Below are 18558 nucleotides of genomic sequence, written 5' to 3'. Positions count from 1 at the left end.
GGGCAGCTTGTATCAGTATCAATTGGCTCTGAAATGATGGTGTAGGCATCTTGTGAATTGAAATGTATTGATATATAAATCTGATTATTTCTAAGCTTCTAGAGATTTGATTTACTGTGTTAAGGGGATTTGTGACAATTAGCCACAAGGGGTAGATGGCTGAATAGGTAGAAGTGGCTCTGAGGAAAGCAAACCAGAGCTGGGAAGACCACCCCTTGGGGCTAACCTAGAGCAGGAGAGACCAAGGGCAGAGAGTAGCTGGGTATAGTGTGGGATGGTGCAATTCTTAAATATTTCCCCCAGTGGTATTAAACGTTTTTTTATTAGATATTTTCTTTTTTTAAGTGTCAAATGTTATGCCTTTTCCTTGTTTCCCTTCTGAAAACCCCTTTCCCCTTCTCCCTCTCCTTGCATACCAACCCACCCATTCCCAATTCCCTATATAGGGTTTCCACTACACTGGGTATCCAGCATTCTCAGGACCAAGGGCTTCTTCTCCCATGATGGTCAACAAGGCCATCCTCTGCTACATAAGCAGCTGGAGCCATGGGTCCCCCCATTTGTATTCTTTGGTTGATGGTTTAATCCCTGGGAGCTCTGGGAGTACTGCTTGGTGCATAATGTTGTTAAATCTATGTGGCTGCAATCTCTTTTAGTCCTTTCTCTAGATCCCCATATTAAATGTCTTTTTAAATATTATTTAATTCATGTATATGAGTACACTGTAGCTCTCTTTAGACACACCACAAGAAGGCATTTGATCTCATGATCCCATTACAGGTCTCTCCGCCCTGGGTCGCATCCACCAGTGTTGCGTTTGGGCTCAGCAAGCCTGAAGCAGAAAAAAGAAAAAGCTTAAAAAAAATACAAAGCCTCAAACATCTTTAAAAAAAAAAGAAAAAGATAAAAAAGATAAAAGAAAAGAAGAAGAGAGGAAAAAAAAAAAGCAAAAGGGAAAAAAGAAGAATAAGAACCAGATAGCGACTTGTGCTGGGAGCAGGCCGGGAAGTGACTTTCACAGCTTCTGGCCTGCCTGTGCATTGGCATCTGTATGTCCGTCCAGGGGTGAGCCATCCCCCTCGGCCCGGCCCGCCCCTGCAAGCCTTCGCGCCCGCATAGCAGCCCAGCGCAGTGGCTGTCAGCACCACCTTCCGCGCTGCCCTTTGCAGGCACCCACAAAGACTTGGTTTCCCCTTTCCCGGGCTGCTGTAACTGTAAACCTCTGGGAGCCCTGGGCCTGTATTTATCGCGAAACGCAAATTCCCAAGGCGGCAGTGAGTGCAGCATCTGATTGTCTCTTGACAATTTTTTGCCCCCTTTAGGAGGGGATTTACTACTTTAATTTTTATTTTTTAAGCCTCAAGCCAGGACAGCTGGTACAAACTCCAGGAGCGGGCCATATTGTTTTCGAGGGCCTTTTGTTTTGGGTCTTTTGCAGTCGCGTGCAAGTCGTGCCACACTCGGGTCCAGGCTCGAAGCCTCCTTGCTCCAGTCTTCCCAGGCGTAGCCTTGTGAGAAGTCCTCCTGGCGGCGCTCGGGGTCCTGGGGGGTGAGGAGATGAACGCTGCAGCCAGCAGCTACCCCATGGCCTCCTTATACGTGGGCGATTTGCACTCGGACGTCACCGAAGCCATGCTGTATGAAAAGTTCAGCCCTGTCGGGCCTGTGCTGTCCATCTGGGTCTGTCGCGATATGATCACTGGGCGCTCGCTGGGTTATGCCTTCGTCAACTTCCAGCAGCCAGCTGACGCTGAGAGGGCCTTGGACACCATGAACTTCGACGTGATAAATGAAAAGCCTATCCGCATCATGTGGTGGCAGAGCGATCCCTCTTTGAGAAAGTCTGGGGTGGGAAATGTCTTCATCAAGAACCTGGACAAATCCATAGACAACAAGGCACTGTATGACACTTTCTCTGCCTTTGGAAACATCTTGTCCTGTAAGGTGGTCTGTGATGAGAACGGCTCTAAGGGCTACGCTTTTGTTCACTTTGAGACCCAAGAGGCCGCCGACAAGGCCATCGAGAAGATGAATGGCTTGCTTCTCAATGACCGTAAAGTGTTTGTGGGTAGATTCAAGTCTCGCAAAGAGCGGGAAGCGGAGCTTGGAGCCAAGGCCAAGGAATTCACCAATGTTTATATCAAAAACTTCGGAGAAGAGGTGGATGATGGGAATCTGAAAGAGCTCTTCAGCCAGTTTGGCAAGACCCTAAGTGTCAAGGTGATGAGAGACTCCAGTGGGAAGTCCAGAGGCTTTGGCTTTGTAAGTTACGAGAAACACGAGGATGCCAATAAGGCTGTGGACGAAATGAATGGAAAAGAAATGAGCGGGAAAGCCATATTTGTAGGCCGTGCACAGAAAAAGGTAGAAAGGCAGGCTGAGCTAAAGCGGAAGTTTGAGCAGCTCAAGCAGGAGAGGATTAGCCGGTACCAGGGGGTGAATCTCTACATTAAGAACTTGGATGACACCATTGATGATGAGAAATTGAGGAAAGAGTTTTCTCCCTTTGGATCAATCACCAGTGCGAAGGTGATGCTAGAAGATGGGAGAAGCAAAGGGTTTGGCTTTGTCTGTTTCCCCTCTCGTGAAGAGGCGACCAAAGCTGTCACCGAGATGAATGGACGCATTGTGGGCTCCAAGCCTCTGTATGTCGCCCTGGCCCAGAGGAAGGAAGAGCGGAAGGCTCACCTGACCAACCAGTACATGCAGCATGTGGCGGGGTTGAGAGCACTCCCTGCCGGTGCCATCTTAAATCAGTTCCAGCCTGCAGCTGGTGGCTACTTTGTGCCCGAGGTTCCGCAGGCTCAGGAAAGACCCCCATATTACACGCCTAACCAGTTAGCACAGATGAGGCCTAATCCATGCTGGCAGCAAGGCGGGAGACCTCAAGGCTTCCAAGGAATGCCTAGTGCCCTGAGGCAGTCTGGGCCTGGTCCAGCTCTTGCACGTCTGTCTCCAACTGGTAATGCTCCGGCCTCTCGTGGCCTTCCTACTACTGCTCAGAGAGTCAGGTCTGAGTGCCCAGACCGCTTGGCTATGGACTTTGGTGGGGCTGGTGCCGCCCAGCAAGGGCTGACTGACAGCTGTCAGTCTGGAGGCGTCCCTACAGCCAGGCCAAACCTTGCACCTCCAGCCACAGTTGCTGCCACCGCTCCCAGGGCTGTGGCTCCATACAAGTACGCCTCCAGTGTCCGCAGCCCACACCCTGCTATCCAGCCGCTGCAGGCCCCCCAGCCTGCAGTCCTCGTCCAGCATCAGGAGCCCCTGACTGCCTCCATGCTTGCTGCAGCGCGCCCCCAGGAGCAGAAGCAGATGCTGGGGGAGCGTCTATTCCCGCTTATCCAAACAATGCATTCAAACCTGGCTGGGAAAATCACCGGGATGCTGCTGGAAATTGGCAACTCTGAGCTGCTGCACATGCTGGAGTCCCCTGAATCCCTCCGCTCCAAGGTAGATGAAGCTGTGGCAGTCCTGCAGGAACATCATGCCAAGAAAGAAGCTGCCCAGAAAGTGGGCACTGTTGCTGCTGCTACCTCTTAGACAAGAAGAAAAGTCAAAAGCCAAATAACCGCTCATGGCATCCAGCTAAGGTCTGAAGACCGCCTAGTTTGTCTGTGGACCTCCACACAGAGGACCAAGTTGCAAATTCAATAGGTCATTTTGTATCAGAAGCTCAATTATGAAGCACCTATAATTTTTCAATTATAAGAATAAATTCTCTGGGTTCTGTTGAGACCCAGATGATAACTTTTTTTTTATATTGTGGGTTCTGGTTTTTTCCCCTCATCCCAGAAATTGGTTTTCATGTACCCCAATAATTTAAGTTTCTCAAATAAAGGAAATAAAATCTCCATTAAAAAAATCCCATTACATATGGTTGTGAGCCACCATGTGGTTGCTAGGAATTGAAATCCGTACTTCTGTAAGAGTAGTCAGTGCTCTTAACAGCTAAGCCATCTCAAAACACCACATTGGAGATGTTTCTCAGCTAAGCTAGCTTAAAAAAAAAAAAAAAAAAAAAAAAAGTAAGTGGAAGCAAAGGGCAGACATTTGGTCCAATGTAACTCGAACTACATCCTGAAAATGGAAGAGGTGAGAATGATTGTAAAGGGAAAGAAGGAAGTCCCAGGGAGCAGGGAGGGTGAAAGAAGAGAGCCTCAAACAACCAGGAGCACCCAAACCTACTGGCAGCTGCTTCTAGGTGGTGTCTGGGTGCTCGGCAGGTCTAAATACCTGCAGGAAACTAGGCAGGGTTGGGAGGGCTTAGAAAGAAGCTAAGTGATGAGAGAGAGAAGGATACCAGGAGAGGAGTCAGCTAGGTTAGTCGTAGGGCAGCATTGAGTCCCTGATTCTTGCAGAAATGCAGATAGGCCGACACACCCTATGCACTGGCATACTCCATCCAGGGACTGACTAGGGAAGAAAGGATGGGGTGGGTCATCCCCTCTGAGTCCATTTTTCAGAGGAGAAAACAGGCTCTCAGAAGGAACAGGCCAAGGGGGATATTGAGTCCCAGCTAGACTGGAATACACCCTGAGACTGCCAATAAAGAACAGGTCAGGAGCTGGAGAGATGGCTGAGTGCTTAAGGGCACTGACTGCTCTTCTGACGGTCCTGTATTCAGATCCCAGCAACCACATGAAGGCTCACAAATTCCATAACAAGATGTGACTCCCTCTTCTGGGGTGACTGAAGACAACAGCTACAGAGTACTTACATATAATAGATAATAAATAGAAGTTAAAAATAAAAATTTAAAGATAATACCTTCATTCATCCTTCGCCTGAGGTAGGATTCACCTTGAAACAGGCCTGACCATGGATATTGGTATGAGCTCTTCTTTTTAAAGCATTTCATTTTCTCTTCCACTAAGAGGCCAATTGGCAGAGGCCAACATGCAGATCTTCGTGAAGACCCTGACAGGCAAGACCATAACTTTTGAGGTCGAGCCCAGTGACACCATCAAGAATGTCAAGGTCGGGGCTGGTGAGATGGCTCAGTGGGTAAGAGCACCCGACTGCTCTTCCAAAGGTCCATAGTTCAAATACCAGCAACCACATGGTGGCTCACAACCATCCGTAACGAGATCTGACTCCCTCTTCTGGAGTGTCTGAAGACAGCTACAATGTACTTCCATAAAATAAATAAATAAATCTTTAAAAAAAAAAAAAAGAATGTCAAGGTCAAGATCCAAGACAAGGAAGGCATCCCAGTTGACCAGCAGAGGCTGGTATTTGCCGGCAAACAGCTGCAGTATGGACACACCCTTTCCAACTAATACATCCAGAACCATTCTACCTTGTACCTGGTGCTGCGTCTGCGCAGTGGCATCCTTGAGCCCTGCCAGTGTCAGCTTGCACAGAAGGACAAGTAACAAGATGATCTGCTTCAAGTGCTACACATGCCTGCACCCTTGTGCAGTCGACTGTTGCAAGAATTGGGGCCATACCAACAACCTGTGCCCCCAAAACAAGGTCAAATGAAGATGAGGTCATAGCTGGAGTGACCCTGAGATCAAATAAAGTCCCTTCCATCAACTTGAAAAAAAGTATTTTATTTATTCTTCCTAGTGTATGCACATGAGTGCACCTGTATATGCATACATGTATGATGTGGGAGTGAGGCACATACAGACAACTTGGTAGACTCAGTTTTCTTTCTCCTACCTTTTCCTTGGGGTTGTGGGGACTAAACTCAGATCATCAGACTGGGAGCAAGTGTCCTTACCTGTTCAGCTCTCTCTATTTCCCTGGCTCTAGGATAGCTACCTGTGGCTGTGAGCGAGCCTTAGACTCAGATTGGGGTACAACTACTGGGAGGGTGGCTTTCAGGTCCCAGGGACTGGGGCCATATGATCCATTTCTGTCTGAGATTCCAGGTTCTAACACACTGCCTCTGCCATCTCCTTCCATTTCCACATTGTAGAATGGGGGCAATATATGCCCCAGATTTCTTAACACTTAGTCTGCCCAGGAAACTCTTACTTTAAGGCTATACTCCTTTTGTGTATGTGGATTGTTCAGTGTGTTTGTGTGTGTGTGTTTTCTTGTTGTTGTTGTTGTTGTTGTAGTTGCTGTTTTGCCATAAGGTTTCTCTATGTAGCACTGCCTGTCCTGGAACTTGTTTAGGAGACCAGGCTGACCTTGAACTCAGAGATCTTCCTGCCTCTGCCACCTAAGTGCTGGGATTAAAAGCATGTGCCAACACTGACAGCTGAAAGCTATGGTTATTTTACAGAGGAAGACATTGAGACCAGAGAGGATAATGCTTGCTCATGGCATTTGTAGAATTAGGATTTGACTCTTAAGTGTGGTGTTAGAAATTGTGGTAAGAATTGAATGGGAGATGGAGAGTTGGCACAGGGGAAAGAGTGCTGACTACTCTTCTAGAGGTCCTGAGTTCAATTTCCAGCAACCCCTTGGGGTTTCACCACCGTCAAGCATATAGGTGTACATGCAGACAGAGCACTCAATACAGATACAGATAAATGTGTATGTGTGTGTGTGTGTGTGTGTGTGTGTGAGTGTATATATATATATATATATAATCAATTTTAAAACAAAATATAAAGATGAGTTTTATTTTTTATAATGTATTTATTGACCTAGTCCTTATTTTTGATAGTATTTCACTGGGTAGTCCTGACAGGTCTAGAATTTACTACATAGATCAGACTCACAGGGCAGCCTCTGGACTGATGATGGGATTAAAGATGTGTGCATTCACACCTGTCACTACACCTGGCCTATGCTTTTGTTTCTGAGACAGGTGTTGCTATCCTACTATATAACCTAAGTTGCTCTTGAATTCCTGGTCTTCCTCAGCCTCCATACCTGCTGCTGTAACAGGTGTTTAAGGAATCAAAAGGAGAAGAAATGAAGGAAGACGAATAAATAAAAAGGAAAGAAAACATGATTGGTGAAAAAAAATAAGAAATGATACTTACATTCCCTAAGTATGAGGGAGGAGAAGGTTTACTTTAGTTATGTGGGCAAGCATAGAGGGGTAGGGATGTCTGGGAGAGCCCAGTGTGGACATGAGCTGACTTAAGCTGTACCATGTGAGGAGAGCAGGGAGTGGAGAGGACAAGAGGGGAGAGCAGTTGCAGCAGCCAATAGCCATGAAGGTAGAAAGAGTGAGTAACTACAACTTCTGAGGCAGGAAGGAAAATACAGCAGGCAGGTCTGCTTTGATAGTTAGACACCTCAGCCTTTTGTCCTGGGCTTCAAACCCAACATTTACCTATAGGCCAGCTCAAACTTTCTTCTTTTTCTTTTCCATTTATTTATTTATTTATTTATTTATTTATTTAGTTTTTTGGAGGCAAAATTTCTCTGTATATCTCTGAAGTGCCCAGAACAACCTCTGTAGACCAGGCTGATCTCAAACGCAAATATCCTCCAGCCTCTGCCTCCTGACAATCAGGATTGAAGGCATGCTCCTGGTACAGAACTGTTTTAAAAACTTGGCTAGCTAGTCAGTCACTAATCCCTCTAATCCCAGAACTTGGGAGGCAGAGACAGGCAGACTTCTGAGATTCAGGCCAGCATGGTCTACAGAGTGAGTTCCAGGACAACCAGGACAAAACAGAGAAACCATGTCGCAAAAACAAAACAAAACAAAAATCAATCAAACAAAGAAACAAAAAATTTGCTGGTCTACCTAGCACTGATATATAACATAAACACCCACTCTGTAAAGCTTTTCTGCAAAAAATTTATTATTTTTAAGATTTATGTCTACTATGAGTGATGTGTGTCTGTGAATGTGTGCATGAACCCACACCTTCCAAACATATGTAGGTGCCCTTCACACCAGAAGACAGCATGGGATCCTTTGGAAGTAGAGTTGCAGGTAGTTGTCAGCTGACTGAAGTGGTCTCTGGGAACTGAACTCAAGTTCCCTGGAAGAGCACTGGAAGAGAGAGGCCAGTGCTCTGAACCACTGCACCATCTCTCCATGCCTTGTATGAACAAGGGTTTTACCAGGTGGAGGAGATGAAAAGATTGCAATTCCCAGGGCTGGAGAGATGAGACCTGATTCCCTGTGTCTACATGGTGGCACTGTAACTCCACTTAAAGGGAATCTGACACCCTCTTTCAGCCTCCTTGGACACAGTGTAATAAGAAGACAAACAGGCACACAAAATACCTATGCACATAAAAATTAGGGGGAAAAATCAAACAAGAGGGCAAACCCTTCATTTACACAAAGGAAGAGCTGCATTGGGACATCCAGGCGTCCCTGACAGGTCTCACCCTGTCAGCTCCTTCATCTCCTTTCCACAGCTTTCCAAAGAAGTCAACCAGGATTAGACTCTCAGGAAATGCCACATTCCCCCTTGCAGTGGAGATGAAAGCCAGTGACCACCACAGTGTACCCATTTCACAGAAAGAGCTTGCCTTTCTGGGCTGCTTCACTCCTGTTTTTCTTTGTGCAACAACAAGACCAGTCTTTTGACACAGGCTTCTCCAGACAGCCTGCCCAACTGCCCTCTTGATCTGCCTTCAGCAACCTCCCTGCTGCAGGTCTGTAAGCATGCACCACCACCAAGCTACACACTGTGCACAGCATGAGGGATCAAATTCAGAACTCAGGGCCTGCTCTCTACCAACTGAGCTACATCCCCATCTTAGTCAGGGTCACTATTGCTGTGATGAAACACTGTGACCCAAAGGGCCTTGGGGAGGAGAGGGTTCCTCTTCCTCACAGTCCCATATAACAAACAGTTCATCACCAAGAGCAGTGAGGGCAGGAGCTCAAGCAGGGCAGGAACTTGGAGGCAGGAGCTGATGCAGGGTCCCTGGAGGGATGCTGTTTACTGGCTCCCTTCTGATGGCTGGCTCAACCTGTTTTCTTTTTTCTTTTTCTTTTTCTCTTTCTTCCTTTCTTTCTTTCTTTCTTTCTTTCTTTCTTTCTTTCTTTCTTCCTTCCTTTCTGCTTATTTGAGACAGGGTTTCTCTATGTCATGGAACTTACTCTGTAGACCAGGCTGGCTTTGAACTAAGAGATCTGCCAGCCTCTGCCTCTTTTTTTAAAAAATATTTATTCATTTATTATATGTAAGTACACTGTACCTATCTTCAGACACTCCAGAAGAGGCCATCAGATTCCCTTACAGATGGTTGTGAGCCACCATGTGGCTGCAGGGAATTGAACTCAAGACCTTTGGATGAGCAGTCAGTGATCTTAACCACTGAGCCATCTCACCAGCCCCCATGCCTCTGCCTCTTGAGTGCTGGGATTAAAGGTGTGTCCCACTAGGCCTGGATCTGTTTTCTTATAGAACCCAGGAAAATTGACCCAGGGATGGCACCACCCATAACAGACAGGGCCCCCCTCCATTAATCACTAATAAGAAAATAGCAAGAAAATTAAGAAAACAATGCCCTCAAGCAGGATCTTAAAGAGGATTTTTTTTTCTTTTGTTTTTTTCAATACAGGGTTTCTTGCACATCCTGGCTGTCCTGGAACTCACTTTGTTGACCAGGCTGGCCTGGAACCCAGAAATCTACCTGCGTTGGCCTCCCAAGTGCTAGGATTAAAGGCTTGAGCCACCACAACCTGGCTGCATTTTTTCTCAGGGAAATTTACTCCTTTTCAGAGAAATTTTGTGTTCAGTTGACATAAAATTAGCCAGTACAATCACAATTTTTAAAAATAAATTTTGTGGGTTTTTTTTTTTCCTTTGGAGGCAGGGCTTCTCTGTGCAGCCTCTCTTCCCTGGATCTCATTGTGTTGACCAGGCTGCCCATTTTGCCTAAATGCTGGCAAAATTTAACTTCAGTATTTTTTTTTTTAATAAATGTTCTGTGGCTGAAGAGATGGCACAGAGTTTAAGAGACCTGTCTGGGGTTCCAGAGGTCCAGAGTTCAATTCCCAGCAAACACATGGTGGATCACAACCACCCATGATGAGTCTTATGCCTTTGTGCCCAGCAGGATACATGCAGGCAGAAAGCTGTATCCATAATAAAGAAGTAAATCTTTTTAAAAATATGTTCTCGTTTCTCTCTCTTACTCTGTCTTTCTCTCCCTCTCCTACTTCCTCTCTCTCTCTTACTACCTCTCCCTCTCCCTCTTCCTCTCATTCGTTCTCTCTCTCTCTCTCTCTCTCTCACTCTCTCTCTTTCTCATGGGTTCTTTGCTGCATGCACACCTGCATGCTATAAGAGGGCATCAGATGCCCTTATAGATGGTCATGAGCCACCATGTGGTTTGTAGTGGCTATTTCTGGTTGTCAACTTGACTGTATCTGGAATGAACTACAATCCAGAAATGGAAGGTTCCCCAGTGATTCGTTCTGGAGGCTGGAGAGAGAAGTTTCTGGCCTGGATCTTGGTATGGAGATCTTAAGGCATAGTGGCTATGAGTACCAGAAGATTAAGGGAGGGAGATCTCTGAATTCCAAGGTCATCTGGGATTAAAGGTGTGGTGGCACACACCTGTAATTTGGGCTACACCTTCTGCTGGAGCCCATATAAGGACATTGGAAGAAGGAAGACTCACACTCTCTCTCCAAGCCTGCTGCCTTGTTGGACTGAGCAACTGCTAGATCCTTGGACTTCCATTCACAGCTGTAGCTGACCATTGTTGGGAGTTGGACTGCTGACTGTAAGTTATCAACAAATTCTTTTACTATATAGAGGCTAAGCCATAAGTTCTGTGACTCTAGAGAACCCTGACTAATACCTGGTTGCTGGGAATTGAACTCAGTACCTCTCTGGAAGAGCAGCCAGTGCTATTGACCATTAAGCCAGCTAGGCAGCCCCTCTTTAGTGGATTTTTAAATCTGGGAAGCCTATGTTCATTGCTTTCATATTCTGACTAGAAACACAAACATAGCCAGCTGCCCAGGCTCTGACTTCCTGGTCTTCCCCATCACAATGGGCTGTGCCTTGATTTGCTAGAAAGCACTTTCTTTAAATTGAATACATTTCTATAAAAGGTAAGAAAAAGATGTGGTAAGTGCCTTCTCTCCTGTGTACTTAGGAAGTGGAAGCAGGAGGGTCTCTTGAATCAGGAATTTGATGCTGAGCTGGAGAGATGGCTCAAAGGTTAAGAGAACAGTGCTCCTGGGTTTAATTCCCAGCAACCATGTGGTGGCTCACAACCATCTGAAATAGGATCTGATGCCCTCTTCTGGTGTGTCTGAAGATAGCAACCTTGTACATACATAATACATGTAATACATCTTTAAAAATATTGAAGCTAATCTTACGGGCATAGCAAATAAAAATGTATGGAAGGAGGGGTGAGGTGGAAGGATATAGGAAGATGGGGAGGGGGAGAGAGGGAGAGGTTGGTGGAGAGGGAGAGGATCTAGATGTGTGGAGTGGAACACCTTTGACCATGATGCAGAGGCAAATGCAATTCTGTATGGTCCAGACCCACTTGTTTGTTTTTGTTTTTGAGATGGGCTCTTGCCATGTAGCCTGAGAGGCTTAGAAGTCACAGCAATTCTCTTGCCTCAGCCTTCTTCTAAGGGATGGGGTTATATAGACTTGTCAACAATGCCTGGTTATACTTCATTTCATTTTTGAGATAGGGTTCTATCATGTACTTTGGATGGCCTCAACCTAACAGAATTCAGTAAGCTTCTGCCTCCTGAGTACTGGGTTTAAAAGGTATGAGCCCCCACACTAGGCATGAAGCATTTATTTGTTTGTTTGGTTGGTTGGTTTTTGTTTGTTTATTTATTTATATTTGAGACAGGGTTTCTCTGTATAGCCTTCGCTGTCCTGGAACTCACTCTGTAAACCAGGCTGGTCTCCAACTCAGAAATCTACCTGTCTCTGCTTCCCAAGTGTTGGGATTAAAGGTGTGCACCACCACTGCCCCACAGCATGAAGTATTCCAACCAATGAGCCATCTCTCTAGTCCTATTTAGTAACAACTAAACTAAATCAGACAGACAACTGTATAACATACAAATGAGGTATGGTAGCTTGGTAGTACCTGGAAACTGAGGCAAGAGGATTACTGCAAATTCAAGGTCAGGCTGTGCTACATAGTGATTTCCAGGCCAGTTAGACTATAGAGAGGAAATCTGATACACACAGAAAAGGAGAAGGGCTGGGTACATAGCTGGATTGGTAGAATGCTTTCCTGCTATAAATAAAGACCTGAATGCACCCTAAAAGGACAGGGTATGTTACTATGTAGCAGAATTTTTCCTCAATTAATTTCACTTTTAGTACAATCAGAAGCCTGTGATTGGACAGGGAAAGGGGAGGTGGAGCTAAGAGTTTCAGAGACAGGACGATGGAGGAAGAGGAAGATGATCCAGATCCTGAGTGGCTTTAAATAGCCACAGGTGTCTATGAATATCACAAAAGAATAAAACCATTGGGGTGACTTGTCTAATCTAGGTGGGCAGCTTGTATCAGTATCAATTGGCTCTGAAATGATGGTGTAGGCATCTTCTGAACTGAGAATGTATTGATATATAAATCTGACTGATTATTTCTAAGCTTCTAGAGATTTGATTTACTGTGTTAAGGGGATTTGTGACAATTAGCCACAAGGGGTAGATGGCTGAATAGGTAGAAGTGGCTCTGAGGAAAGCAAACCAGAGCTGGGAAGACCACCCCTTGGGGCTAACCTAGAGCAGGAGAGACCAAGTGCAGAGAGTAGCTGGGTATAGTGTGGGATGGTGCAATTCTTAAATTTTTCCCGCAATGGTATTAAATGTTTTTTATTAGATATTTTCTTTATTTAAGTGTCAAATGTTGTCTGTCCCCTTTCTTTGTTTCCCCTCTGAAAATCCCCTATCCCCTTCTCCCTCTCCCTGCTTACCAACCCACCCATTCCCAATTTCCTATCCAGGTATTCCCCTACATTGAGTATCCAGCATTTTCAGGCCCAAGGGCCTCTCCTTCCATTGATGTTCAACAAGGCCATCCTCTGCTACATATGCAGCTGGAGCCATGGGTCCCTCCATTTGTATTCTTTGGTTGATGGTTTAATCCGTGGTAGTTCTGGGAGTACTGCTTGGTTCATAGTGTTCTTAAGTCTATGTGGCTTCAATCTCCTTTAGTCCTTTCTCTAGATCCCCATATTAAATGTTTTTTTAAATATTGTTTATTTCATGTATATGAGTACACTGTAGCTCTCTTTAGACACACCACAAGAAGGCATTAAATCCCATTACAGATGGTTGTGAGCCACCATGTGGTTGCTAGGAATTGAAATCAGGACCTCTGTAAGAGTAGTTAGTGCTCTTAACAGCTTAGCCATCTCAAAACACCACATTGGAGATGTTCCTCAGCTAAGCTAGCTTAAAAAAAAAAAAAGTAAGTTGATGCAAAGACAGACACTTGGTCCAATGTCACCTTGGTCTACATCCCTGCAAATGGAAGAGGTGAGAATGATTGTAAAGGGAAAGAAGGAAGTCCCAGGGAGCAGGGAGGGTGAAAGGAGAGAGCCTCAAACAACCAGGAGCACCCAAACCTACTGGCAGCTGCTTCTAGGTGGTGTTTGGGTGCTTGGCAGGTCTAAAATACCTGCAGGAGATCTAGGCAGGGTTGGGAGGGCTTAGAAAGAAGCTAAGTGATGAGAGAGAGAAGGATACCAGGAGAGGAGTCAGCTAGGCTAGTCATAGGCAGCAATGAGTCCCTGATTCTTGCAGGAATGCAGATAGGCTGACACACCCTATGCACTGGCATATTCCATCCAGGGGCTGACTAGGGAAGAAAGGATGGGGTGGGTCATCACCTCTGAGTCCATTTTTCAGAGGAGAAAACAGGCTCTCAGAAGGAACAGGCCAAGGGGGATGTTGAGTCCCAGCTAGACTGGAATACATCCTGAGACTGCCAATAAAGAACAGGTAAGGGGCTGGAGAGATGGCTGAGTGCTTAAGGGCACTGACTGCTCTTCTGAAGGTCCTGAGTTCAAATCCCAGCAACCACATGAAGGCTCACAAATTCTATAACAAGATGTGACTCCCTCTTCTGGGGTGTCTGAAGACATCAGCTACAGTGTACTTACATATAATAGATAATAAATACAAGTTAAAAAATAAAAAGTCAAAGATAATACGTCCGTTCATCCTTCACCTGAGGTAGGACTCACCTTGACACAGGCCTGACCATGGATATTGGTATGAGCTCTTCTTTTTTTTTTTTTTTTTTAATTAGGTATTTTCCTCTTTTACATTTTCAATGCTATCCCAAAAGTCCGCCATACCCACCCCCCCAATCCCCTACCCACCCACTCCCCCTTTTTGGCCCTGGGGTTCCCCTGTACTGGGGCATATAAAGTTTTCAATTCCAATGGGCCTCTCCTTGCATTGATGGCCGACTAGGCCATCTTTTGATACATATGCAGTTAGAGACAAGAGCTCCGGAGTATTGGTTAGGTCATATTGTTGTTCCACCTATAGGGTTACAGGTCCCTTTAGCTTCTTGGGTAATTTTTCTAGCTCCTCCATTGAGGGCCGTGTGACCCATCCAATAGCTGACTGTGATCATCCACTTCTGTGTTTGTTAGGCCCCGGCATAGTCTCACCAGAGACAGCTATATCTGGGTCCTTTCAGCAAAATCTTGCTAGTGTATGCAATGGTGTCAGCGTTTGGAAGTTGATTATGGGATGGATCCCTGCATATGGCAATCACTAGATGGTCCATCCTTTCGTCACAGCTCCAAATTTTGTCTCTGTAACTCCTTCCATGGGTGTTTTGTTCCCATTTCTAAGAAGGGGCAACGTGTCCACACTTTGGTCTTCGTTCTTCTTGAATTTCATGCGTTTAGCAAATTGTATCTTATATCTTGGGTATCCTAAGTTTCTGGGCTAATATCCACTTATCAATGAGTACATATTGTGCGAGTTCCTTTGTGATTGGGTTACCTCATTCAGGATGATGCCCTCCAGGTCCATCCATTTGCCTAGGAATTTCATGAATTCATTTTTTAAATAGCTGAGTAGTATTCCATTGTGTAAATGTACCACATTTTCTGTATCCATTCCTCTGTTGAGGGGCATCTGGGTTCTTTCCAGCTTCTGGCTATTATAAATAAGGCTGCTATGAGCATAGTGGAGCATGTGTCCTTCTTACCTGTTGGGACATCTTCTATATGCCTAGGAGAGGATCCTCCGGTAGTACTATGTCCAATTTTCTGAGGAACCACCAGACTGATTTCCAGAGTGGTTGTACAAGCTTGCAATCCCACCAACAATGGAGGAGTGTTCCTCTTTTTCCATATCCTGGCCAGCATCTGCTGTCACCTGAATTTTTGATCTTAGCCATTCTGACTGGAGTGAAGTGGAATCTCAGGGTTGTTTTGATTTGCATTTCCCTGATGATTAAGGATGTTGAACATTTTTTCAGGTGCTTCTCAGCCATTCAATATTCCTCAGGTGAGAATTCTTTGTTCAGCTCTGAGCCCCATTTTTTAATGGGGTTATTTGATTTTCTGGAGTCCACCTTCTTGAGTTCTTTATATATATTGGATATTAGTCCCCTATCTGATTTGGGATAGGTAAAGATCCTTTCCCAATCTGTTGGTGGCCTTTGTGTCTTATTGACAGTGTCTTTTGCGTTGCAGAAGCTTTGCAATTTTATGAGGTCCCATTTATTGATTCTCGATCTTACAGCACAAGCCATTGCTGTTCTATTCAGGAATTTTTCCCCTGAACCCATATCTTCGAGGCTTTTCCCTACTTTCTCCTCTATAAGTTTCAGTGTCTCTGGTTTTATGTGGAGTTCCTTAATCCACTTAGATTTGACCTTAGTACAAGAGCTCTTCTTTTAAAACATTTCATTTTTTCTACCACTAGGAGGCCAATTGGCAGAGGTCAACATGCAGATCTTTGTGAAGACCCTGACAGGCAAGACCATCACTTTTGAGGTTGAGCCCAGTGACACCATCAAGAATGTCAAGGTCAAGATCCAAGACAAGGAAGGCATCCCAGTTGACCAGCAGAGGCTGGTATTTGCCGGCAAACAGCTGCAGGATGGACGCACCCTTTCCAACTACTACATCCAGAACCATTCCACCTTGTACCTGGTGCTGCGTCTGCGAGGTGGCATCCTTGAGCCCTGCCAGTGTCAGCTTGCCCAGAAGGACAAGTAACAAGATGATCTGCTGCAAGTGCTACACATGCCTGCACCCTCGTGCAGTCGACTGCTGCAAGAAGTGGGGCCATACCAACAACCTGCACCCCCAAAATAAGGTCAAATGAAGATGAGGTCATAGCTGGAGTGACCCTGAGATCAAATAAAGTCCCCTTCCATCAACTGGAAACAAAGTATTTTATTTATTCTTCCTAGTGTATGCACATGAGTGCACCTGTATATGCATACATGTATGATGTGGGAGTGAGGCACATACAGACAACTTGGTGGACTCAGTTTTCTTTCTCCTACCTTTTCCTTGGGGTTCTGGGGACCAAACTCAGATCATCAGACTTGGCAGCAAGTGTCCTTACCTGTTCAGCTCTCTCTGTTTCCCTGGCTCTAGGATAGCTACCTGTGGCTGTGAGCAAGACTTGGGTATATCTACTGGGAGGGTGGCTTTGAGGCTGTAAGAACGGGTGCTATATAATCCATTCCTGTCTGTGATTCCAGGTTCTAACACACTGCCTCTGCCATCTCCTTCCATTTCCTCACTGTAGAATGGGCGCAATATTCCTCTATTAGTTAATACTGTGAGTTGTCTGTGCAGGCAACCCTTCCTTTTATGCCACACTCATTTTGTATATGTGAATTGTTCATTGTGTGTTTCTGTGTCTCTGTGTGTGTGTGTTGTTGTTGCTGTTTTGAGATAGGGTTTCTCTGTGTAGCTCTGGCTGTCCTTGAACTTGTTTAGTAGACCAGGCTGGCCTTGAACTTAGAGATCTGCCTGCCTCTGCCTCCTGAGTGCTGTCAGCTAAAGCCTATGGTTATTTTACAGAGGAAGACACTGAAGCCAGAGAGGATGCTGCTTGTTCCCGACAGTTGTAGAATTAGGATTTGACTCTAAGTGTGGTGTTAAAAATTGTAAGAATTGAATGGGGGCTGGAAAGATGGCTCAGTGGAAAGAGTGCTGACTGCTCTTCCAGAGGTCCTGAGTTCAATTCCCAGCTACCATGTGGTGTCTTACACCATCTGTAATGAGAATGATGCTCTCTTCTAGAGTGTCTGAAGACAGCAACAGTGTACTCACATACATAAAATAAATCTTAAAAAAAGAATTAAATATGATAATAAAGAAGGGAAATGTGATAGGCGTCCAGCTTCGAGAGGAAACATAGGAGCTATATAGCATACCCTAGGAAGTCAGTACTAAGAAGCACCCCTAGTAACTCAGGAGAGCCCAGGCCCTGTAAGAGAACCTTGAGCAATTCTACCACTTGAGATGTGATAGGTGCACCCTTCTCTCTAAGGTGGGGTGAGGTCAACATTGCAGGCAATCTGTTCACAGCTCATGGATCCCTGATGGCATCTGCTTGTCTTCAGGTTGTATGCCTTTAAGCAAGTATAGCCACAAATACCCTGGCAATGTAGAACAGAAGCAGCGGGCAGCCTCAGGCAGATCATGTGATCTCTGGGTACTTAGTTCCATCCATATGCAGGACTGGCTGATCTGCTTGCCACCAGGAAATAATGCCATCGGGGCTCTGCTGCCACACTGAGGACACAGGGAGAACTGCAGCAATGCATGTCTGGTAAAGAGTTGGTGGATCTCAAACTGGGCTCCTGCACCCACAATAGATTTGGGGCCCTCAGTTCCCTGGCTATACAAGTCCTCATCCTCGTTGCTTGACAGTGCAGTGACTCCTACTAATTTTGACTCTTCACAAGAGCTCACCAGACCAGGTTCCTCCTGCCAAAAGCCCACAAATAACACCCAGGAGTATCCCACACTAGCTGCAAAATTCAACTAGCAAATCTTGTTTAAGAGGGTGTAATTCAGTGGTAGTGTGCCTGCCCAACACACCAAGTCCTTTGTTCAATTCCTAGCACCAAAATAATATGGCGTGTGTGTATATATATCAGATGCATTCTCACAAACTTCCTGTGTCAGTTAACATTGGAATTCAGAGTACAGGACTTAGTTTTACTGGGGTTTTTTTGTTTGTTTGTTTGTTTTTCCTAGCATTCTCCCTGTTCTGAGTTTGGTCCCCAGCACTGAAGGAGGGGAGAAATAACTATACAGAATTGAAATTATATTAAAAACAAAGGTACTGATATTCCAAAGTAAGGCTTTTTGTTGTTCACCGCATTTACTGTTCTTTTCACCCAGAACCCGTGCTCTTCTGCATGTTTTCCCAGTGCGGGCATTACCAGTGTATTTATTGTTACCTAGGGTCTGCGTTGTCTGTGTGGATGGTGCTGGGATTGAACACACGTTAGGTAAGCTATCTATCCAATCCTATGCGATTCCCAGCAGACAAACAATAACTGAAAAGCCAGATTCCAAACAGAAACAAGAGTTTTAATGATCTCCAGCAACCACATGGGACAGCTTAGTCTGTTAATCCTAGCTCCCTGGGGTGCTATTCTCTCTTCTGGGTCCTCAGGCACCTGCCTGCATGTGCATGAGCCCACACCAGACAGACCACAGTCAAGTTAAAAA

The 18558-nt window shown here is 45.4% G+C and overlaps 2 pseudogenes; both read left to right on the top strand.

Moving 5' to 3' along the window:
- Positions 1-1357: 1357 nt before the first annotated feature.
- On the top strand, positions 1358-3740 carry Gm12623 (predicted gene 12623; annotated as a pseudogene).
- Positions 3741-4884: 1144 nt separating this feature from the next.
- On the top strand, positions 4885-16237 carry Gm12628 (annotated as a pseudogene).
- Positions 16238-18558: the final 2321 nt, after the last annotated feature.

The sequence above is a fragment of the Mus musculus genome, chromosome 11 (genome assembly GCF_000001635.26).
Source record: "Mus musculus strain C57BL/6J chromosome 11, GRCm38.p6 C57BL/6J".
In the NCBI taxonomy this organism is placed as follows: domain Eukaryota; kingdom Metazoa; phylum Chordata; class Mammalia; order Rodentia; family Muridae; genus Mus; species Mus musculus.
The sequence above is the reverse complement of the archived record's forward strand: the minus strand, read 5'-3'. Positions and strand labels throughout refer to the sequence as shown.